General features: G+C 46.4%; 1 long non-coding RNA gene and 4 other non-coding genes across 5 annotated transcripts; 4 read left to right on the top strand and 1 right to left on the bottom strand.

The window, feature by feature from the left end:
• Positions 1–324: 324 nt before the first annotated feature.
• LOC135365517 (uncharacterized) lies at positions 325–6,733 on the top strand. The gene is made up of 2 exons (XR_010413465.1): positions 325–4,167; positions 5,613–6,733. It is a non-coding gene; the product is annotated as an uncharacterized LOC135365517 (long non-coding RNA).
• Positions 6,734–7,401: 668 nt separating this feature from the next.
• On the top strand, positions 7,402–7,482 carry TRNAS-CGA (transfer RNA serine (anticodon CGA)). The gene has a single exon. It is a non-coding gene; the product is annotated as a tRNA-Ser (tRNA).
• A 1,519-nt stretch (positions 7,483–9,001) lies between these two features.
• Positions 9,002–9,074, top strand: TRNAR-ACG (transfer RNA arginine (anticodon ACG)). Its single transcript has one exon. It is a non-coding gene; the product is annotated as a tRNA-Arg (tRNA).
• Positions 9,075–18,051: 8,977 nt separating this feature from the next.
• Positions 18,052–18,134, bottom strand: TRNAL-UAA (transfer RNA leucine (anticodon UAA)). The gene has a single exon. It is a non-coding gene; the product is annotated as a tRNA-Leu (tRNA).
• Positions 18,135–21,934: 3,800 nt separating this feature from the next.
• On the top strand, positions 21,935–22,007 carry TRNAV-AAC (transfer RNA valine (anticodon AAC)). Its single transcript has one exon. It is a non-coding gene; the product is annotated as a tRNA-Val (tRNA).
• The last annotated feature ends 1,833 nt before the right edge of the window (positions 22,008–23,840 follow it).

Here is a 23,840-nt window from a genome sequence, read left to right as displayed (position 1 = left end):
CAGTATCATGGGACAGAAAAAAAAAAGTCATTACTTTTTATTAAATATAGGTAACATGTTTACTTTGTCCTATTGTATTTGTTTTCTTTTAAAAAATATTACATGTATGTACTTGGTGCATACACAGTCACATAATCTACTACAAAACTGAAATACCAAATAAGAAGTTTAAGTTTCTCTGTCAGAGGACAGAAACATCCTAAAAGTATTGTTGTGGTTCCTCACATGTATTATTTGTTTAATTAGTTCTATTAATCGCTCATGCCTCCAGTTTTAACTAGTCCTATTGCTTTGATTAAGTAACAGTATTTATGCAACAGAACAGCGAATAGAATGATATAATTTCAAATAAACACCTGCTTTCCGTACTTTTATGTTGCAGTAATGATACACATGCGCACGATCATTCCTTTTGTATTCGTGGCGATGCCGTTCAGGTCGCCCTGGAATGGCTCTGTCCGAGGGCGCCCTCTGACGGCTGCAGACGCTCGCGCTCCCCGCCGGCCAGAGCCCCGAACGGCCCGGGCCCGGCCCGGCAGGGCGGCCGGGCGCCCTTCCCGCCGCGAGGGGGCGCGCGCTCCCTCCTCCCGCCGAGCCCGGACGTCGGGGCCGAGTCTGCGCGCAGGACCCGCTCGGGCGCCCGCGCGCGGAGGGAGGAGGCGCCCCCCGCGGGTGAGCGCGGGGCCCGCGGTCCTAAGCGCCGCCGCCCGCGCCCCGGGCCGCGCTCCGAGCCTCCGGGAAGGGCGCGCGGCGGGCGGCGGGCGGCGGGGGCGCACGCCGCACCTGCTCCCGCGGCGCCGGGGTCAGCGGATTGGGGGTGAGAACCGGGGGCTGCCGGGAAACGGGGGGCTGGCGGCTGGTGTCGCCGCCCCTCGGCTTCCGTGGAGACCCGGAGCCCGAGGAGGGCGCCCCTCCCCCGTCGCCGCGCCTCCCAGGCCGCTCACTGGCCCCGGGGCCCGCAGGCGGAGCCGAGGGGAAACCCGTTCCTCGCAGACTGGAGGGCGCCGACGTGACGTTTTCCGTGGTTCGTGGACTGACGCCCAAATCTCCGGAATCAAGGCGGCTGCGTCTCGGGAAAAAAGGCGCTGCCCCGCCGGGCCTCGAACCGGGGCCCTTCGCGCGGAGGCGGCCGCGATAACCGCTACGCCACGGGAGCGCTCGCGCGCCGGCCGCCGCGGGCCCGCGTGGTGAGGCGGCTCGGCCCCGGGCCTGGGCCCGTCGGCCGCCGGGCGGCCCGCGAAGGGCTCGCAGGGGCGCCGCGCTCTCCCCTCCGCTTCCGAAGAACCGAAACCCTGGTGTCCGAGCGAAAGCCTCACCCGGGGCCGCCACCCTCGCGCAAACTTCGGGCGCGAAAAGCCAGGCGGCGTCCCGGAGAAGGCGGCGGGGTCGGACTAAGCAGAAGGGTTTGCTTAAAAGAATAACGAAAGCTGACGGCCAGCACTGCACGCACCTAAGGAGAACCGCATGATGGTCGGACTCACACGCACTGTCAACCGACCACCGCCGGAGAATTTGACCTCAAGACCTCCGCGTGCCCTGGACACCGTCTCTGCCCCTGCGACGGAGCCCGATTCGCCTCTCTCGGCGACCGCAAAGGACTCTCTGGGAACCAGAACGGAGCGGCTTGAGCTCGGGAGGCGGTCAGAAGCCCGAGCACTTTCTGCCACAGCCTCTTCCTCTGCAGGTAACTGACCAGAAGGGGTCGTGTGGCTCCATCTCACGACCAGGCTTCTGCGACCCGTACGGGAGCACATGAAACGCCTCGAGAACACCATGGCTGGCCAGGAATGCAAATGCAGAAAGCTTTGTCCCCAAGGAACTCAGAGTCTAGTAGTTAGCTTTCCTTACAGAAGCATGATCTCTGTTCTACTGTTCCGTTGCCCAGGCTTACAGCCGGTACAAACAGGAATCAAGACAAGATTATGTCACCTCCCGCTCGAATCTCATGCTCTCCCCATCATAGTTGAGCTGGACACATGTTAAAGAAAAAAAAATTAACATGAGGTATTATGCCAACCAAGTTGGCAATATTTGGCAACAAAATGTAATGCCACGGTTGCTCTTGATGAGACTCAGACTGAGAACAAGTCTTTCTAAATTCGTTCTTAAATGACTCCAATAAAAATGGACTGACTCGGGTAAAAGGTAAATTCCTGTCTTGGGGAATGGGTAAGGATAGGATAGTAAAAAAGGAAAGGAGTCAATTGCATGATAGTTTAGTGGTATGTGGGTCTGTATTTTAGTCAGAGATTTTGCTGAAAGTCGGAAATATTGCAGACTTTGTTTTCTGGAATGAGATAAGCTTAGAAGAGGGGAACTATCACCTGTCTCAACCATATTTAGGGGAATTAATTCTACACTTCCAGATTACAGCCCCCTAGTGCTAACTGGTAGAAGCGGTCCTTTGAGCCCAGCCTTAAGAGGTTAGTGTCCTCTTGTCCGAGATATTTGTAGTGGCCTCCTTGAGGCACTTATCTGCTAAGCTCAGCTGATACTCTCTAGCATCTATCACTACCACCTCTCTCCTCTCTTGAGACTCCAGAGGGCCAAGGACAAAGTGTGACCCATGGGGAGGTGTGATACACATCAAAATAATTGCACGATTTCCCAAATTTATACTGACAGAAACCTGGGCAAGTGTGAATGGGAATGGATCTTAAGTGAATAGGACCAAGGTGGCAGGAATATAAAGTTGCATCAGACCAAGCTCACTGACATAGTCTTACTTGGCAGAGGTACCCAGTTCAGTGTTTCAACTCAGGGACCTGGGAACAGCTCTAAATTTTTATTCATTAAAAAAAGTATAATTAATAAATGATTAATATATGGACCCAAAGTTAGGACGAACCAACACAATGAAATTGAAACATCAGTATTTCCTTAGTGTATGCAGAACAAACTAGAGGCGTAAGGAGATTGAAATTCTAGAATGAATGTATCGTGGGCTTCTCCAGAGGGACTTGCACCAAGGTTGTGAGAAGGAAATTCATGAGGAGAGCCTCAGCATGCCCGATTTGCTCTGCGGTGACTTTTCCTCATAGGCCAGAAATTACAGGGGTTCCTGCTACCACTAAACTGGAATCCCTGAACATAATGGCCATGATTGGATCACAGGGTGATAGGAGCCAAGTGTTGGCAAGGAATTGCCAAAGACTAGATGGGTGTTGTTACGAACTCAAAATTCACATGTTCTAATGTGAAGCCCTAACCCCTAATGTGACTGTATTTGGAAATAGGAACTTTCAGGAGGTAAATAAGGTTAAATGAGGTCATAAGGGTGGGGCCCTCATCCAATAGGACTGGTTTCCTTATATGAAGACAAAGACATACCAGAAATCTCTCTCCGAGTCTGCGCAGAGGAAAGACCATGTGAGGACAAGACAGGACCTGTGTCCTTTTACCAAAGTGACTGTGCATTAGGGCAAAGGAAATAGAATTTTCTAGGATTACTAGAAAATGACTGGCATTGATTCCTAGAGGACAAAGCATCACTGCTGTCCACCAAGCAAGGCAGAGACTCAATGACTCAATGACGTTTGCTTCTGGTCCATTTCACTGTGGGCACAGTGGGTCCCTAAACCCACCCTTAGATCATTTCCCTAACTCCAGACAGTATCTTTAGCATCGTTTCTTTTATTTATTTTGAGAGAGAGAGCATAGGGGGAGCGGCAGAGGGAGAGAGAGAATGCCAAGCAGACTCCTCTTGGGGCATGCAGCCAGATCCAGGACTGGATCCCATGACCCTGGGAGCATGACCTCAGTCGAAATCAAGAGTCGGACGCTTAACCGGCTGAGCCACACAGGTGTCCCTACTATTGTTTCTGTGACTGATGGAGGGAATGCTATTACGGCAGAAAAGGCCAAGGGGAAGCCACTAGAAATTCCTCTAACCGTGACAATAGTAAACCCAGAGCAGCGCGGCTGTTCTTGGAGGGGTAGCAGGGCGTGGTGCCAACCTCAGGGACTGGAAAGATGCAGGGGCGGAGATTGCCTCCATATCTTCTTTCAGCTTGCCTATTCAGCTGTCGGCGCTCTGTGGAGAATGACAGTGAGCTACTGCAAATTCAGTCAAGGGACTGTTCCAGTTGTATCTGCCCTTCGGGTGTCGTGTCCTCGGCGGAGAAAATCGGCACGTGCGCGGGCACGCAGTACACAGCTATGGATGAGGTCCGTGCTCTTTTCTCTGTCCTGAACCCTAAAACCCATCGGAAGCAGTGGGCTTTCAGCGGGCTGAACCAGCAGTCCCCCTCATCCGCCCGACCTCACGGGTGTATCGGTACTCCAGTCCGATTATAACTCATGTTATAAATGAGTCGCAGAGACCCCTCACCATGTCACCATGTCCTAACGTGGAAAGCTGATCGCTGTCTTACATACGGACATCTCAGGCAAATGCACATCACGCAAAACGCTCACAAGGGCAATGGATCTGCCTTTCCAGAACGGCTCAGTCTTGTCAGCCTCTCTTGTGTCTCCATCCCAGCCGTAGTCCCCTTGGGCTGCTATAACAAAGACTCCAGAGACTCGGTGGCCGAAATGACAAGCATTTACCTCTCGAGGTTCTGGGAGGTGGGAAGTCCAAGCTCAAGCATGTGCAGATTGAGTCTGGTGAAAGTTTGCCTCCTGGCCTCGTGGCTCCTGGAGGGCAGACTCCTCACTGTGTCTTCACATGCAGGAAAGAACTCTCCACGGTCTCCTTGATAAGCGCCTTCTCCCATTCTTGGGGGCTCCGCCCTAAGGACCTGATCACCTCCCAAAGGCCCCCCCTCCAAACACCATCATCCTATTGGGGATTAGGTTTCAAGATACCAATTTTGGAGGAGCACAAGCAGTTTATAGCAACCCCCAAAACATCCCCTTCCTTTTCTGACTTCAAACCATGTTTGTCCGGAGTAAGTTGACATGGACGTCCTGTGGAGGGAGGCCAGTGGCTCAAGGGGTCACAGGTCTGACTGGGGTCACAGGTCACGCCTGGCTGTCTGGTTTCTTTCCTCTCTCTTGTGAAAAACATCTTTCTTCCTATGTTGTTCAAAGAAGTGATACTGAACTGTGATGCTCAGTCTGACGCTGAAATAAATTATTACAACATTTTGAGAGGAAGTTATCCTGAGTTGATTTGGCACATCCGGACCTACTGGGGTCTGCTAAGTCTGAAGGTCTTGAGAGACAACAAAGGAGCCATCTTCTAAGATTTCTTTTTACCTCCCACTTCTTCCTGACATTGAGAAAGGACATTGACTGAGAAAGTCTCTAGGACAAATATCGAAATCAAAGACGCTCTAAAGAAAATTATAATAATTTACCAGTCCTTTCTCTACCAACTCTACCCCCATTGGGCAGCATCCACATGCATTGGGCTTCTCAGAGCTCCCCATCCAGGGGGTCAATGCTGGAGGGAAGAGAAAAGAGCATCTCCTGGGGGGTGTCGATGGGCACAAGAAAGCGGCAAGTTCCCAGTGGCACAGAGTCTGAGAAGCCGTTTGGGATTGAGGAGAATCTCTGACAAAAGTTAAACTCCCCAGGAGGAAGCAGGAAGGAAGGGATGAGCTGTGACAGATTTTGGATGGTGTCCTTTTAACCAAATGTCCTTGTTTCTCTGTTTTTTTCCTTAGGGACTCCTGAATTCCTTGGTAGAGTAGAAGGATTAGGAGAAAATCAAGATCTAGGTAAGAATCACAGACATTTCAAAGGAGCCTTTGATTTGTGGATGGACTCGATAGTCTTCATCCCAAGATTACTTGAGTCTCCAAAGGGTTCTGTCAAAGGCCTGAGAATCAAACCAATGAAACTGCCCCACGGCTAGCCTTGGTTGGTCCCCGGTCTGTTGCAGAGCTGTGGACTGGGTAAATGGCAAAGCTGAGGGCGGGGACTGGAGATTGCTACAGAGTTACTCCACTCAGTGCTCTTTGCCCCTAAAGCCAAACAGGATTTCCTGTAAAAACAACTCCTGGAAACTGTACGTTGTAAGAACTACACTCTGGCCCAGACCAAAAATACTGCTTTCTCTGCAAAAACAAAATACATACACAAAAAAAACAGATTTTGCAAGTTGTTACTCCTAGATCCAAAGGAGGAAGTTTACACTATTTAAATTCTGTGAATTTGGACAAAATAGTCCAAGATTGCACTGTGGAGAGAGGACTTCTTCCGCTTCTCCCAGAACACCCTAGAGCAAATCAAGACAGCTCCCCTCACCAAGCTTTGAAATCAGGGTGTGCATTCCAGGTCTCGCTGGCCCTGAGTAGGGCCAAGCTAGAACCCCATTCCAGAGCCTTCTTGCCTTGTTGCCTCAGGCTTCTTGACTGACTCCAGACTGACTCCAAATTGCAATTCACTCGCTCTGGGGCTCCTGGTGAGGCCTCCTTCAGAGCCCTCGTGTTGCTGAGTTCCAGAAAGGAAGCTCTCCGTTCACCATTCAGAGGAGGCCTCTGGTAAAAACAGTTCCTGTCCCCCTCCTCATTCGTAGTGTTTTCTTGAGCTCTTATGTAATATTTTTTAGTAGGTACGTCCAAAGTCTAAAATGGCATGCAGTAACTTTCTCCTTCCTGCTCCTGAACAATTCCATCTCCTCAGTCTCCAGCCCCTCAACTGGTTACTGTTGTCATGAGTTGACTGATTACCCTTGAGAGATTTTTTTTTTGTAAAATGCATATGTAATCTAACACAAATGTACTTCCAGGGGTAGCATTCTATGCAGATTGCTCTGACTGTTGTTTTTATTTTAAAATATATGTATGTACACAATGAACTTTCTCATTTTCTTTTAAATATGCATAGCACTCCACTGTGTAATTATGGCATGATTTATCTGATTAAATAATTCTGAATAATTAGGTTTTTCCCAATCTTGTTATTACCGTTAATGCTGCAGAGAGTAGACTTAAGCACAATATAACCTCTCAGGTGTGCAAGCATATCCTGTGTATGTGTGGAAATGCTCTATCAAAGGGTATTTGCGTTTGGAACATTGGTCGGTGCCGACGAATTGTCCTCCACATCAGCAAAGCCCAGTATTTTCTGCGGAGAGCACAACTGAATGGGATTCTGGATACAACTCCTCACTTCATTTCCTGCCAACTATGAAGTAAAACCAGGCAACCCATGAAGACTGTAGAAAAATGCTGAAAATCAAGGATTCTTGTGATGCTGGAATATTGCCTTCTCTCGGAGGGGTGAGATTTTGCGGCCTGGGGCCTGGCAGCATGGGGTTGGGTTGGAGGAAGCTGGGCAAGGGCTGGGTGGAGAGACCTGACGAAGGGGCTCGGGAGTGATTTCTTTCTGTGTCCCGCTTGAAGTGAACATGCCAAATGAGCAGAAGCAACCAGCATTGGTAAGACCGGACTGTAATCGGGGCCTTGTACGAATGTGTATTCTAATGTATAAACAACCCGCCCGCGCAGGGCTGTGATGGCCGAGTGGTTAAGGCGTTGGACTCGAAATCCAATGGGGTTTCCCGCGCAGGTTCAAATCCTGCTCACAGCGCTTCGTGGTGCTTTTTCTATCCCAACTACAAAATGAAATGCTCACCAACAGCTCTGTGTTCAGCTTTTCATCTTACTCCGCAAACTGGAAAGTAGGAAGGCAGCTTCCCTTCCAGAGGTCTCTGTTGATTTGCCCCCCCCTTTCTGAAGCACCGCTCGGTGTATCTTGGCACTTGGACCCTTCGCCGAGCCGAGCGCCGGCCACCACCCCCCTCCACCCCCTCGTGCGCGGGCGCTGCCTCTTTAGGCCCCGGCAAGCAAAGCCTGGAACTCCGCGCTCAGAATAGCTGCTTGTCCTGTACTGGGATTATGAAATCTGGAGGCAGACCCCAGGGGCAAAGAGAACCAGGAAATTTTATTTTTAAAACTCTTTAATGAAATACCCCGTGCCGATAATAGAAATGTAGGCAAGCTTCCTCAAAGAGTTCTCTGGTATTTAAAAAAAGAAAAAGGAAAAGCAAGCAAACAAACCTAAAACAGGCTGGTGGAAAACGTAAAGGTCTAGGATCAGAAAGATCCATTCGTGCGTGCGTGTGCGCGCGCCAAGCGCTCTTTAAAGCATCGTACAGAAATGAAATCGAAGCAAAGAGAAAATAACGATTTGGCCAAGGCAGTAAGTGGAGTGGGGCAGGAGTTGGGTGCACCCTGGCTGCCCGGGGACCCAAGCCCCTCTGCTTCTCGCCCTCAGAGGAGAGGACCGGCCTCACTTACAGATGCTTTGTGTTTCCAAGCGTCTATTCCGCCTGTATCGAGCACTTTAATACACCTAGCCGATCTACGTAATAATGAGGGGTGGTCTTTAATTCTATAATTATAAATCCAAACTTCTAAGTTCCTATGTGAATTGGGTTCTTTCTTCAAATATTTACCTTGAATTCTTGCCAAACCGTGGCCTAATTTGGGAGGGTGGGTGTTTCTGAATGTCTGGTCTGCTGCATAGAGTCTGAAATCATCTCCTCCAGCACGAGTTTGGGCTCTTTGGAGAGTGCAGTGGAAAACATATGATTAATAACTCAGTAGTGCATTTTATTTCACTTTCCTTGTCATTATATCAAAGTTTTAAATGATGTGGGTTACTAAAAATTGATCCACACATAGCCTCAGTATTAAGTACATAAGAAAAGTGCGATTGCTTGGAACACTACATCTAAAACGAATGATGTAATGTATGGTGATTAACATAACAATAAAAAAATTTTAAAAATGCGATTGCTGATGGACCAGTGGACCGACTGCATAAACTACTGAAGTGTTCACAGGTAGGAACAATAGAAACAAGCATGCACATAAATGAAAAAAAACAATGCAAGCGACTTTCTGTCACACACATGATGTTTCAAGGCAGGAAATCCTATCAGAAATGCAACTATTTTACCGGAATGTAACTCATGCAAGCTAATCCCAATCAGTCCGCTTTACCGGAAACCACAGGTCTCTCTCCTTCGGCTCACTTCTGCCTACTCAGGAAGCAACTCAGTGATTCTGATGAATAATAAATAATCAACACTTCTTAACCAGGGGGGCCAGTGGCGCAATGGATAACGCGTCTGACTACGGATCAGAAGATTCTAGGTTCGACTCCTGGCTGGCTCGACCTTCCTTTTTTTTTTTTTCTCTCTCTCTCTCTTTTTTTTCTCTCTCGAAAGAATGTCTTTCTGTGTTTCTTCAAGTTGGTAAGAGAAGCAAACTCCCAAAAAGGTCTTTCTACACGTGTACATTCTTCAAATTGGTAAGAGAAACAAACTCTCAAAGTGCTTTGGAAGGTAATTCATCCGATCTGGCTCCTCACCTCGGGGGCAGCCCTGGCTATCCGGTAAATCGGAATGAGGGCTCAAATCGTCTCTCCTCCTCAAGTTCCTTTCGCCATACTGACAGTTGACTGAAAGATCTTTGGAAAGACAACTTCAAGAATCACATGAGGTATATTACTCGCCCCAAAAAAGGAATGTTCTGATACATGCTACAACCTGGATGAACCTTGAAGACATCTGCTGAGTGAAAGAAGCCAGACGCAAAAGGCCACAGGGTATGATTCCATTTACAGGAAATGTCCAGAATTGGCACATCCACAGAGATGGTAGCTGCCAGGAGCTGGGAAAGGTGGAAAGGTACAGAATTTGCTGGGGGGGTGATGGAAATCCTTTGCAGTTAGATAAGGGTGATGGTTGCACAAATCGGGATGCACTAAAAACCACTGAATTGTACACTTTTCTGTGAATTTTATGGTATGTAAATTATACCTTAATATTTAAAAATCAAAGACGCGTCAAAGAAAAAAAAAATTCCAAACCAGTATTTTCTTCACGAAGTTTCCCCCCGTTGGGCAGGGCTCTCTCTCTCCTGCACACTTTCTGTCCCTGAGCATCGGTCCCGGAGGAGAGAGGAGGGACATCCACTGGAGAAACGTCGAACCAAGAAAGACGCGGCTGTGGACAAACGAAATCAGAGCCTCGCTTAGACCCTCAGTTGGCCGATCTCCGCAAAGATCCACGTTCCCACCCACGGAAGCGACTCGGCCTCCCTGTCCCCGCCCCGCCCCGCGGTGTGGCCCGCAGCGCCGGCGCCTCCCCGCGGAGGACTGACCCTAGGAAACTGTTTAGGGTCGTGAAGGATCCCAGACAGACGTGGAGCAGACAAGAGGCCGAGGATGTTAGGGAGACGAGGGAGCGGCAGCCTTTGGCGGGGTCTCTCCAAACAGGGGGGCCTCCTCTGCAGGTGCACCTGCGCGCGACCCCTGGGACAGCGTGGGGGGTGGGCGTGAACACAGACGAGCGAAAGAGACCTTCAGGTGCGGACATACACGTCCTCATCTTACAAAAATGGGTTGGCCCCCGACAGCGTGCGTTGTGAGGGGGCGCTGGGGAGCCTGCCACGCGTCCAGACCCGGCTGGATACACGGTCTGTCCAGCTGAAAGCGAATTAAAAGGTGGGGAAGGACGGAAGAATGGTCCAAAGGAGTTAGAGCTTCCTAAAATAAATGCTTCTTAAATTTTAGCGCGCGGGAAAATCACTGGGAGGGAGGACTAAACGCAGTTTTCTGGGCCTGGCTCCCGGAGGTGCCACATGGGTTCCTGGGATGCAGCCGGGGGAGTTTTAGCAACGGGATGCTGGCGCGACGGGCCCGCGGACCGTACTTCACTGCTGGACTCGTGCGCTGTAGTTTATCTCCCGCTTTTTACCGCTAACACCAACACGGAACTTGCACGGTAGAGTGAAAAAAACAGCGTCCGTGCGGAGAGGAAAATCACGACTCCAGCACTATTCCACTAGGCTGGAACCAAGGTAACTAACTTTTTCCCAAGGTAATTAATTTTAAGGTAACCGACCGTGTCTACTCTCAAGATTTTTGTTTTCCTCAAGATTTTTGTTAGAAACGTGTACATTTCATCGAATACTTCCCCCCCCCCCTTTTTTGGTGGCTCGTTTTAGAAAGAAGTCCATTTCCATCTCCCCCTCAAACAAAGACCTTTGATATAATAATCACACTCTTGAACCTAAAGGAGAAAACTTAGGCTTTTGTTTGTTTGTTTGTTTAATCTGCAGGTTGGGAACTTCTCTTCCCCATAAAAACATCAACAGAGATTATTTGGTGAAGAAAAATTTTTTTCGTTTTTCCCCAGAATGTTCTAGAGCCGCACTGTCCAAAACAATAGCCATTAGCACATGTTTCTAAAACTTAATCCCCCCCCCAAAAAAAAGTGAGATTTCTTATTCATGGGTTTTTTAATTGATTCCATGTTGGATTATAATATTTGGGATATAACATTACAATTAATTACACTTATTTATTTATACTTTTTAAATATGGCTACTTGGAAAATTAAAATTACTTATTATATAGTTTTAAGTCTCACATCTTCTTGTGGCTACTGATGTGGTAACATCAGTAAAGTGCAATTAATTTGCCAGGATGTGGTTCTTTGGGGCAGACTCCGTGGTGGTGTCACATTCCAAAGAATCTGTTTTTTACTCAAAAAAAATGCATGTATTCTTCTGCAAAAGCAATTCCTAGTGTGTGAAAATGAAAATTTTTCATACTATATTTCTTTACCTGCTTTTTTTTCTATGCAAGAGGGCTCTGTGAGTTGTCGGGTGAAAGAACCTACTTAGTAAACAGAAGAGTCTGGATTGCAGTTTGGTGAGGCTCTGTCTGCAGGCTTTGTCATTTTCAAAATGTTAGTCCTAGTTTTGTTCAAGACAGTTTGGAGGATTTATTCTTGATGAAACCTGAGTTACTCAATTGTTGTATGATGTGGAAGACTAAAAGCCTGATGTTTACTTTATAGATGCCTTCAGTTTCAGAAGGTGGCGGTAAGAGAAGTTTTCAAAGAAGAGACAGAAAGACCGGATGGAATGTGTAAAAATTTGCATGAAAAATCACTCCTCACAGCGCATGACTGAAGCACCACAAACTATTTTTAGACACCAAAAAATTCAGAATTCTCGTCTGATGACAATGCCCCTTCCCTATGCAATGAGATTATCAGTGATTTGCTTTGCAATAATTGAAATATTTTGTCTTTGACCTCTGACTTTATCATCTGAGAGCTGGTAATACGGGCTCCAGCAGTTACTGGAAACGCTGTTTTTGATTTTACATGATCCCCATAACTGCTCTTAATTCTTTCTGCATCCTGGAAGAGTCATCATACGTGATGTCCAGTAACTGTTTGTAAATGGATCAGGGAATATCCAATTTCCTTTCTCCACTTTTTTGGAAGTCAGTAGAATGGAGCTGAGGCCGAGGGGCTAGGAGCTCCCCACGGAGAAAACAAACCCCTTCCTCCTGCAATGTCTTTCCAGCGCCCCCTACTGTCAGATTTTCTGTGCCTGCAGGTACAAAAAAAAAAAAAGTGAAGGCCCAGATCCCTTTTCAAAAGGCTGTCTAAAAGGATGAATTTGAGAGTGAGAGGCGTATTTAAATTTTCTCCTGTGTGTCTCCTTTACTCCTTACACAGAACCCTTTACATTTGTGGTCACCAGACGTGTGGGGTCTTTCCTCCCACCAAGCAATTCTTCAACACTAGCTGATGTCTTGGATTTAACTCAGTTCTGAGACTGTCTATCTGGAGGTCGTGTCAGATCGCACAGGTTATGAGCTCAGTCTCAGGAGACCGCACTCACCTCAGACACCAACGGCAGCTAGCTAGTCAGCCCCAGGTGACCCCCAACTCTGTCCGACTTGGCAACAAACTGGAGGTTCCCAGGAGCTCCTCCCCCTTGGATTCCATTATTTGCTAGAACAGTTCACAGAACTCAGGGGAACACTTCCATACATCTAGCAGTTCATTACACGGTGTGATAAAGGATGCAGATGAACAGCCACATGGAGAGATGCATGGGGGCGGGGGCTTCTGAGAGAGTCTCAAGCATGGGAGTGTCTGTCCCTTAGGAGCTGGAGCACATCCCCCCCCCAACCCCAGTACTTTGGGTTTGTACCTCCAGGTGAGGTGAGTTCACCAACCTGGAAGCTCTCTGAATCCCGTACTTTTGGGATTTTGATGGAAGCTTCATCATGTGGTGACTGATCATTAACTCTTCTTTCTTTTCCCTTCTTTTTTTTTTTTTAAGACTTTATTTATTTATTTGAGAGAGAGAGAATGAGAGAGAGCACATGAGAGGGGGGAGGGTCGGAGGGAGAAGCAGACTCCCCGCAGAGCGGGGAGCCCGATGCGGGACTCGATCCCGGGACTCCAGGATCATGACCCGAGCCGAAGGCAGTCGCTTAACCAACTGAGCCACCCAGGCGCCCCTTTCTTTTCCCTTCTTAAGAGAACTGGGGGAAGGGCAGAGCATTCCAAGTTTCTTTTTTTTCTTTTTTTTTTTTTAAGGTTTTATTTATGGGACACCTGGGTGGCTCAGTCGTGAAGCGTCTGCCCGATGTGTGACTCGATCCCAGGACCCTGAGATCATGACCTGAGCCAAAGGCAGACGTTCAACGTTCAACCACCTGAGCCACCCAGGCGCCCCAACATTCCAAGTTTCTAATCATGGCTTGGTCTTTCTGGTGACCTTCTAGGAACCCACCCACAGTTGCCTCAGCAGAACAAAAGACGCATCTACCACCCAGAAAATTACAGGAAAGTCATCTCTCTGTAGCCACAAGACGAGGAAAAGAGCAGCCTAGCAGGCCAGACAACGTTCAGACAGTAACACTCTCCTCCAACAACACACCGCAGAAAACACGGTGTCCCAAACTCCCACTCTCGCATCACCACCTGAAAAGGCCCAGCAGAGAGCTTGGACCCCCACTTCGACCAGCGGTGAGGGTGGTGTTGGAGAAGGCCAAGGGTAAGATTGGCAGCACAAGGCCCGTTGCCCAGACCCCACTCCCACATCCAATCCTGCCAGACCAGAAGCTCAGCGCATGTGGGTGGAGCTCTTAAAGGGGAGATTAACTTCCGGTTGACATGGCTGGGCCGTTTGGTTGGGAAAATCTTTCCTGTCAGCACCCATAAGTGGGCTGGGCAGATTTTCAGAAACAAAAATCTTCCAGTCTACTGCAGGATATTACAGTCCTAACTATGAATTGGAGCCAAGATAAGACAGAATGGCTCACAGACTGGTATACACCTTTCAGATTTGTTAGTCTTCCAGGCAGGTGAGCTTCTGTTTCACTCACTTCCAAATATTCTGCCACAGTTTGGAGGGGTAGTCTCCCCATATCTTGAAAGTGAGGGAAAGGTTCTACAGCTTGAAATTCCTTAAAAGTGACGTTCAGATAAATTTTGTTCTTTGCCTTACTTTCACTGTCCATGTCTAAATACCTGCAGCCCACAATTTTTTTAATTTAGGGGGTTCGTTTCCACAAGATAAGTTACATTTTTATTTAGCTTTTCCCAATTCTGGCTTACAACAAACCATCCTTTTTTTTTTTTTTTTTTTTTTTTATTTGACAGAGAGAGAGAGACAGCGAGAGAGCACCACACGAGCAGGGGGAGGGGCAGAGGGAGAGGGAGAAGCAGACTCCCCACTGAGCAGGGAGCCCCATGCGGGACTCGATCCTAGGACGCTGGGATCACGACCTGAGTCCAAGGCAGAGGTTAACCAACTGAGCCACCCAGGTGCCCCTCAGTTGTTTGTAATTTTCTTTTTTTTTTTTTTTAAAGATTTTATTTATTTGACAGAGAGAGACACAGCGAGAGAGGGAACACAATCAGGGGGAGTGGGAGAGGGAGAAGCAGGCTCCCTGCCGAGCAGGGAGCCCTATGCGGGGCTCAATCCCAGGACCCTGGGACCATGACCTGAGCCGAAGGCAGACGCTTAACGACTGAGCCACCCAGGTGCCCCACAACAAACCATCCTGTGTATCATGCTAGTCCTTCCGCCATTTGTTTTTCAAAATTTTGGTGCTAGCTCTTTATTTTCCCATTATTGTCCTTGTGCGTTTATGCCTTCAAAACACCCCTTTTCTTTCTTTTTTAGTAGATTTTTGGGTAGAGAGCCATCAAATGCCCATCTTAAATATGCCATCTTTACAAGCAGATCTATCTCTGACTTCCTGTGATTTCTCATCATGCGAGATACCCAGAAGGTCAGTAAAATAATATCATAGATAATGAATAGTATGACACCACTTATGTTCAGATGACAGTCCTACAGGACTCCAGCTTCCAGCTCACATGAAGAAGGCTGGAAAGAGTGTTGCTCCTAACCGACCAGCCAAAAATCTAGATAATTTAAAAAAAATCATAATCTTTTTTTTTTTTTTTTAGTGTATTTTTATTGGGTCTTCAAGTCTGGGTCCCACAGTCCTCATCTGATGTCACTCTTAGCTCTGTGGTGATTTCTCCCCTGATGTGCACATAGGGCTTGCCCAAGTAGCCTACTGCAGCCAAGGTTTTATTCCAAAGCTACCTCTCTAAGGTCTAAGGTTACCATGGTAGAGTTTTATACAACAGTTTTCCTTAAAATATTCCACAATTTGTTATTCCCAAACAAAATAAGATTATGCTCCACTCAGAGAAATTGGTTAGTCATTCTGAAGATGTCTAAGAACTATATTACTGCCAAAGAACAACTTTTCTCAGTTCATAATCTTCTGCGAACCCATGAGAGAGCTGAGGTCTCAGAGGAACCAAATAGTTTGAAATCTAAGGAAAACAGGTACTTCCAAGTAGAAATGGGACATGAACACTGGCTCACCCAAAACCTGCAGGATGAAGATGGGGCCTCCATGCAAGAGGGTAAGAAAAATCCAGCTAAAAGTCATCATTTTGTAATGAACTGCTAAAGTCCAGGTGTGGGCAGGCAGGGATATATTGGAGGGAGGTTGCACATACTTCACTGAGCACTCACAAGAAAGGCTGGGACAAGGAAAGAGAGCAGAGAAAGCCTCCTTCAGGGGTCCAGGCCTGGCAGAGGGGAGCGTCAGCGCCCAAATAAAGAAGTCCTAAACACTGAGGGAAAAGAGACAAATACTGTTAGAAACTGAAGAAAGTACAAAAGAATAAAAATCTCTCCCCTGGGGGAGTGTCAAAAAACCATATGGGCCCAGAATATTAGAGAATGTCAACTGCCAGGTTGAGGGGGAGGGGGGAAGGAGGAGAGGCTGACTGAGAAAGTCAGACCTCAGAGACCCAGGGTCACAGAATATCACAAGTCTGGGGCTGAACTGTGACAGAAAGCCTCTTGCACAACCCATTGGACTAGCAAACACTAGCTACCAAGAAATGGAAGGGTAGCCCTGGGGGAAGGCAAGAAATCCAAGGAGAGAAACCCTCTCTGAAACTCGCACAGAGAAGGCCTAAAGCTGAGGGTAGCACAAAACCCCTGAAATAGCACTCTGAAAAATTCAACCTCACCCTAAACCCAAATAGTGCCAGAAGAATTCAAAGCCCATTGTACCCAGAAGGAGATCATAGCAACAATAAACCACAAACATATCTCAACTCCTGCTTAGACTGATTCAACCTCACACATCAATAGCTTAGTAAGAGGGACATATCCATCTCCAGCCTAAATACTATTTGCCTCACCGGCTACCATCCTAATACTACGCTAATGAAAAAGCATCAGACACTCATAAACACAAGAAGAGACCATGCACTGTCAAGAGAAAAAGCAATCAACAAAGTGAGATTCAGAGATGTCCCACATAATGGAACTGTCAGAAAGGAAATTTCAAATACCCATGATTATTATGTTAAAGGCTCTAGTGGAAAAGATGGACCACATACATCAGCAGATGAGAAATTTCAGTAGATTGTTGGAAACTGAAAGTCAAATGGATATGCTAAATTAAAACACACACACACACACACACACGGTAACAGAGCTATAGAATGCCTTTTAATGGCTCACCAGTAGACCCCACAGATCTGAGGGGAAATTGAAGGAGGGTCAATAGAATCTACCCAACCTGAAACAGCAAGAAAAAAAAGATTGAAAAAAAAATCACTGAAGAGTTATTGATCAATGTCAAGTGGTCTAATATGTTTGTAATTGAAATCCCAAACAGCAAAGAAAGAGAGAAAAGAACAGAAGAAATATTTGAAGAGATAATGACTGAGTACTTTCCCAAAATAATGAAATCAAGCCACAGCTCCAAGACCAGAGAATCCTAAGCATTTTATATGTGTGTGTGGGGGGGGGGACCCTATTTACCTCCTATTCAAACTGCTGAAAACAAATAAAAGAGAGAATACTGAAGACAATCAAAGAACAAAATACATATTATATATAGCTGAAAAAGATAAAAGTTACATCAGACTTCTCACCAGAAATTACGTATGTCACAAGACAAGGGAATGACACTTCCAAGTGATGAGAGACCAAAAATCATAATAATGTTAAAAACCCCAAAAAACTGTTAACCCTGAATTCTCTACCAAGCAAAAAATATTTTTCAGAAATGAAGAAGATAGAAATATATGTCCAGACAAAATCTAGCAGACTTGCACCACAGGAGATGTGAGAAGGAATTCAGGATGAAGGAACAGGAAGCCAGAGAGATAGGAAGGACTGAATATCCACAGAAGTGGTTACAATGCAGGCGCACAGAAGGCACATTTTCCCCAATTTTAATCACTCTCGATAGGATCGACTGCATAAAGCAGAAGTAGTGACGTGCTGTACTGTAGACATGAGAACAAATACCACAACGATGGCCCAAACAAAGCAGAGAGGGCTGGTCTGTTGCTGCAAGCTGCTCACCCAAGCAGCCGCGGAATATGCCATTTGAAAGGAGACCCAGGCTAACTGCAGGTGTGTCTAGAAAACCCTTGGGAAACCAGTCCAGATCATTTTAAAAGACATGAAAAAAAAAAAAAGACATGAAAAACAATTTTATCTTCACAATAGTGTAGTGAAGATAAAATTAAACCATGTAAAATGCTCATAAGTTTCAAAAACAGGAAGAAAGATAAAGGAAAGGAACACCTAGAAACAACTTAAGAAGACAGTGGATTTTAATAGGAATATGTCAGTGATGACATTATATGCCGATTACCTGAATGAACCAATGATAGAGTTTGTCAACTTTTGGATAATAAAACGTCAGACCGAGCTGCAATGCTGGACCAAGTCCCAGCTCTTAACAAGGGAATTCTAATCTCACAGAAAGCACACCTACCGGGAGTGGGGTTCGAACCCACGCGGGCACATGCCCATTGGATCTTAAGTCCAACGCCTTAACCACTCGGCCATCCCGGTGGCACGTGTAAACCTTTTTGTCAAAATTACTAAGTTAGAATTCATAGAATTCCTAGTCCCTAGAAGGTTATGAATATACCTGGGAAATCAGGTGACCAGGCTTTAATGTGTGGGGAGGAAACAAGTCCTTAAAATGCTTCTTGGGGGAGAAAAAACACTAACGGAAATGTTTATTTTCAACAATTATTCTAATCACTAATTTGTACCATACATTATAATGGGTGTTAGGGAAAGACTGAAACATCCCTGATCTCGCAGACTTGCATTAAAATGAGAAATATTGTGACAGAAAAAGCCCATGATGTTACCGGAATACTCACGTTGTCAGATTCAACTCACTTTGTCACCACTTATGCTCAAGAGAAGACCCTTCTTTTAGTGGATTTGGAAAGAAAACCACAAAGGAAAGGGAGTGGAGTAAGAGGTGGAGAAAATGCAGCCGCATGAACTATGTCTCATTAACTCTACAAAGGTGGTGTCTACACTGCTCATTACTCATCAGACAACACTGGTTTGCCTGCTGAATCTAAGCCCACGTTCCAAACCCATGACTCTGACTGTCCAGGTGAGGGTTTTGAGTCTGGAACCAGAGGACTGTTAATATTGAGACAAACTACCCTTACAGTAAGTTTAGAAAACCCTACTGCACACATACGGAGTTTGGAGTTTAACACGTGATACTGGTTTTAATAAGGAAGTATTGTAACCAAGAGTTCTAACTCTCCACTAATGAAATCTCTTTCCTGAGTACCTACTATGTGCTAGGCACTGAGTCAGGTGCACATAATCTACTAAGTCAGTAAGACACTCAAACACTTCAGTCAAGGGACTGGGTTTAAGAACTCATTAAAGCAGGTTCCAGATGGGCATTTGGGGGGTTGTATTGAAAGTTTGTGATGGCTTCTAGAATCCCCGACAGGTTCCTTTTTCTCCACATTCCTGCCAACACTTGTTAGTTCTTATCTTTTTCGTAATAACCATTCTGACAGGTGTGAGGTGATAGCTCACCGTGGTTTTGATTTGCATTTCCCTGATGATGAGTGGTGTTGAGCATCGTTTCATGTGTCTGTTGGCCATCTGGATGTCTTCTTTGGAAAAATGTTTCTTCAGATCCTCTGCCCACTTTATTTGTTTTTTTTTTTTATATTAGTTGTATGAGTTCATAAAGAATGTTTTTGGATATTCACCCCGTATCAGACACACGGTCTGCAAATATTTTCTCCCATTCCATAGGTTGCCTTTTTATTTTTTTGATGGTTTCCTTTGCTGTGCAGAAGATTTTAATTTGATGTAGTCCTACTTGTTTATTTTTGCTTTTGTTGCCTCTATTATTGTGATTCTTAACAAAGAGCAGAAATATCTATAGAGTTTATAAAATATACTCAGAGAGTGTAAATACCTAAATGTGAGAGGTAAAAATTAAAGAAATGTACGTAGAGAAATGTCTTTGTGACCCAGAGGTCAGAGAGGACTTAACAAAAATTCTAAAAGCACAAACAGTTGGTATAGTTTACCTCATCCAAATCAAAAGTATGTTCAATGAAGGCCACAATGGAAAATCAATGGACAGGTAGAAGATATGTGAAACATTTAACAATGACAGCTTCATCCATGTTATGTAGTAAGAAGCCATGAAAATCCGCAAAATCAGGCAGAAAATTCAACATAAAATGGGTAAAGAATAGGAACAGGATGCTCATCAAAGCCAAGATAAAGAAGAATCTGAAAAGATTAACAAAGATTTAAAACATTTAATATTATTAGTAATGTATGAAAATGCAAAATTTTCATTTTACTCTACCTACATTGAATTTGAAGAATTAGAAGCCTGGATGTGTCCATTATTGCAGGTATGAGGATATCCGAATCCACGTGTCCTGCTGATGGAAGTTTATGCTGATGCGGCCACCCTGGAGAGCAGTCTAATAATTTTAACTCAAGATTAATCAAATCCAATGATCCAGATATTCTGCTCCTAGGTGTATATGATTCTCATTCCTCAACGCCCCCCAAAATCTCAGAAAGGCACAGATCGAGTCATAAGTGGATGTTAATTGCAGCATTATTTTTGGTCCTTCAGAATCAGACTCAACCTTGACGCCATCATTGGTAATGGGTAATAGATGATGAATAGTAGACAGGTAAGCGTGGTAAAAGCATAATGATGAGGGCGCCTGGGTGGCTCAGTTGGTTAAGTGACTGCCTTCTTCTCAGGTCATGATCCCAGGGTCCTGGGATCGAGTCCCACATCAGGCTCCCGGCTCAGCGGGGAGCCTGCTTCTCCCTCTGACCCTCTCCTCTCTCATGCTGTTTCTCTCTCGCTCACTCTCCAATAAATAAATAAAATCTTTAAAAAAAAAGCATAATGATGAATATTATGAAACTATGAGGTGTAATAGACTAGATGTTCATGTAACAACACTTGTGAACCTTAAAAAGAAAGGTTTTTTTAAAAGATACCTAATAAACTTTTGTCCTTCATCACAGTAATCATTCTGCTCCCTGGTTTTCAAAACCTTACTGTTGCTCTGCACTTTTCCTCTTTTTGTCCTTGTGCATTTAAGCCTTCAAACACCCCTGATGCCCTTTCTAGCATAGTTTAGGATAGAGAGAAAGCAAATGTTGTGCTTAATTTTCCATAATTATAATCAGGTCCGTCTCTGACTGACAATGATTTTTCATCACTATGGAACCCAAAGGGTTCCTGAAATAGTGGGTGGTGATAGGGAGCCACCATTTATATTGGGATCAAAATACTAAAGAGGCTAGAGAAGAATTTTTTATGTCGGATTTCCCCATTTCTCATTTCACCACTGACCATTTCAATTGAATGGGGTTAAACTAAAGGAATAAAAGTCATGTAGGACATCATCAGGACTTCATTGGCAAGCTGCTTGCTACTTCTGATGACTCGTCCTAAATTCCAACACATGCTGACTGGACTACCACTGTCCTTCCTCCAGGACTCCTCGCTGGTGAGTAGCCCATGAATTAGTTTTTTTCTGCCGTGTTTTTTAAACTTTCCCAAACCCATTCAGGCGATTTGCTTCTTGCTGTACATCTTTGCATGAGCACTGCCCATCTTTCGTTTTCAAACCTCACGAAAGTGTCTTAGGAGTGTTAAAAGCAGGTGTCTGATGAATCTCACCACGACCAAGATCCCGACAGGCTGCCAGCATGAGAAAAAAACACTCGAGTGGGTGTCCTGTCTGATGGGATTTCAATTCCAGATCCTTCAGCTTCAAAAAGAAAGGAGCCTGTGGGCCTTTTGTGCCCCTGGCAGGGAGAAGAACGTTTGGTACCCTGCCTCCCCCAGGCAGTCAAAAGAAAGTGAGCCCAACCTGTCCGGGGACGACGGCTTGTCCCTGCTGCCCAGCCCTTCACCAAGGCTAGCGTTGGGATGCTGGGCATCCCACTCCACCTGTGGTTCCCCATCGCGTGGTCCAGCAACGAGTCCTGGGCTCACCAGCTGGCTCTGGTTCCTACAGGACAGTCTTCAGTCATCGAGAGATGAAGGACAGGGCGTCTTACAAGGTCCGAGACACGAGCCTGGGACAGATGAAGACATTTCCCGGGCGTCTGCTGCACTCCCCCGCCCCGTCTGCAAAGTAACGGGGGCTCTGGGGGGGCGCTGGCCTGGCTGTGAATTGTCCAGCTCCGACACTGTGGATTCTGAGACTCGGAAAGTGGGGGGGGGGGGGGGGGGGACTGTGCCTCCGCCAAGAATAGAGCCTCGAGGGAAGGATGAATTGAAGGTTAACTTTAATAAATGGAGAATGAAGAGAAGGAAACAGTCGTGCGTTTCCGTAGTGTAGCGGTCATCACGTTCGCCTAACACGCGAAAGGTCCCCGGTTCGAAACCGGGCGGAAACAAGGTACTTCTCCTTTTCCCATAAATGCTAAATTCTTTTTTTTTTTAATTTATTTTTTATTCTTATGTTAATCCCCATACATTACATCATTAGTTCTAGATGAAGTGTTCCATGATTCATTGTTTGTGCATAACACCCAGTGCTCCATGCAGAATGTGCCCTCGTCAATACCCACCACCAGGCTAACCCATCCTCCCACCCCCCTCCCCTCTAGAACCCTCAGTTTGTTTTTCAGAGTCCATCGACTCTCATGGTTCGTCTCCCCCTCCGATTTCCCCCGCTTCATTCTTCCCCTCCCGCTACCTTCTTCTTCTTCTTTTTTTTCTTAACATATATTGCAATAAATGCTAAATTCTGTCCCGGAAATTTTCTACCTGAATTTGCCTACTTTTCTACCAAGTCTCAAAATGTTCGTGCTCCCTTTGCAGCCCCAAACTCTGAGTTACGGGAATTACCTGGCATAACAGGAGCAGAGCTGAGGCTTGCTCTCCGCGTCGACAGCGGGTCGTGTTGCGCCCCTGGCGGCGGGTCGGAGAGGATCTGCGCTGGCCCGCGGGGCTGCCGGGGCGAAGCGAGGTCCGCGCGCGCTGGGGCAGAGGGGACGGGAACAGCCCCAGACGGGAGCGTGGCTGGGGCGTGCAGGGAGGCCCGGCAGCCAGCTGCGGCCGAGGTGCCCACGGAGAGTCACTCCAGGAGGGGCCGACAGGCCGAGTCCAGCCTTGGGCGTCCACTGTCGCGGGCCCGCGGCCTCCACGCTGGCAAAGCAGGAGGACGCTGGATGTCAAGCCGTGAAGTGACTCCACAGGTCTTAACTTTTTAGAAGGACCCCTCTGCCGGCTCTGCGGAGAACATGTTGTGTGGAGGAAAGGATGGCAGCAAGGAGATCTGTGAAGTCCCTTCCATCGAGCTGCATATCAGAGAGACCGTGGCTTGGACAGGTGAAAAGTGGTTACAGTCTAGATAGATTTTAAAGATAGAGCAAAAGAAATTGCTGAGAAAATGGATGTGAAGAGTGAAAAAAGCGGAATCAGTGATGATTTTGAGGGTCTTCTTCAGGAAGGATGGAGTTGCCATTGACTGGGATGGGGAAGACTGGATGGAACAGCATTATTGGGGGCGGGGGGGCGGGGGAGTGGGAGTTCTGTTTTAGACAGACTAGTGTGGATGCCTGGTGCAGAACACTCAGGGTCATGCTAAGAAATCAGTTGAATATACAAGCCCAGGGTTCAGTGGAGTGGGTTAGAGGTTATGAGTTGTAGTCATTATTTAAGCCATGAGAACAGATGAAATCACCAAGAAATGAGTGTTTATAAAGAAGAGGTCCAAGGACCAAACCCTGAGACATGCCGTTATAGAAAAGGGTGGGTGAGATGACCGGAAACAAAGGATATTAAGAAGCAGCAGCCAGGGAGGTAGAAATACAACCAGGACAGCAGTGTCTTGAAAGTCAAAGAAAATATTTTAAGAAGGATGAGGTGCCTATGGCCCCTGAGAAGTCAAGGACTTAGAAGTGGTGATTAATTTTAGACATCTGGAGGTCATTGGTGATCTTGACAAGAAGTTTCCACTAAGTGGTGGTCCAAAAACCCCGGATGTAGCGGTTTTGAAGACGGGGAGGAGAGAAACTGCAGACAGTATGTCTGTATAGTTCTGTACAGATTTTATAAAAAGCCATCTGACAGGTCAGTAGCTAGAGGAAAATCTTGGGGCAAGAGAAGCCTTTTTAAGACAGGAGTCAAATAGCATATTTGAACATTTGTGAGAATAATCCAGTAGTCAGGAGATTGCTCTAGTCAATGCAGATAAAACTCTCTGTAAGTCATTAGTAATTCAC

The sequence above is a fragment of the Mirounga angustirostris genome, unplaced genomic scaffold, assembly GCF_029215605.1.
Source record: "Mirounga angustirostris isolate CCGP_5_RB_7025 unplaced genomic scaffold, mMirAng1.0.hap1 SCAF_8, whole genome shotgun sequence".
In the NCBI taxonomy this organism is placed as follows: domain Eukaryota; kingdom Metazoa; phylum Chordata; class Mammalia; order Carnivora; family Phocidae; genus Mirounga; species Mirounga angustirostris.
This window is presented reverse-complemented; position numbering and strand designations above follow the sequence as displayed.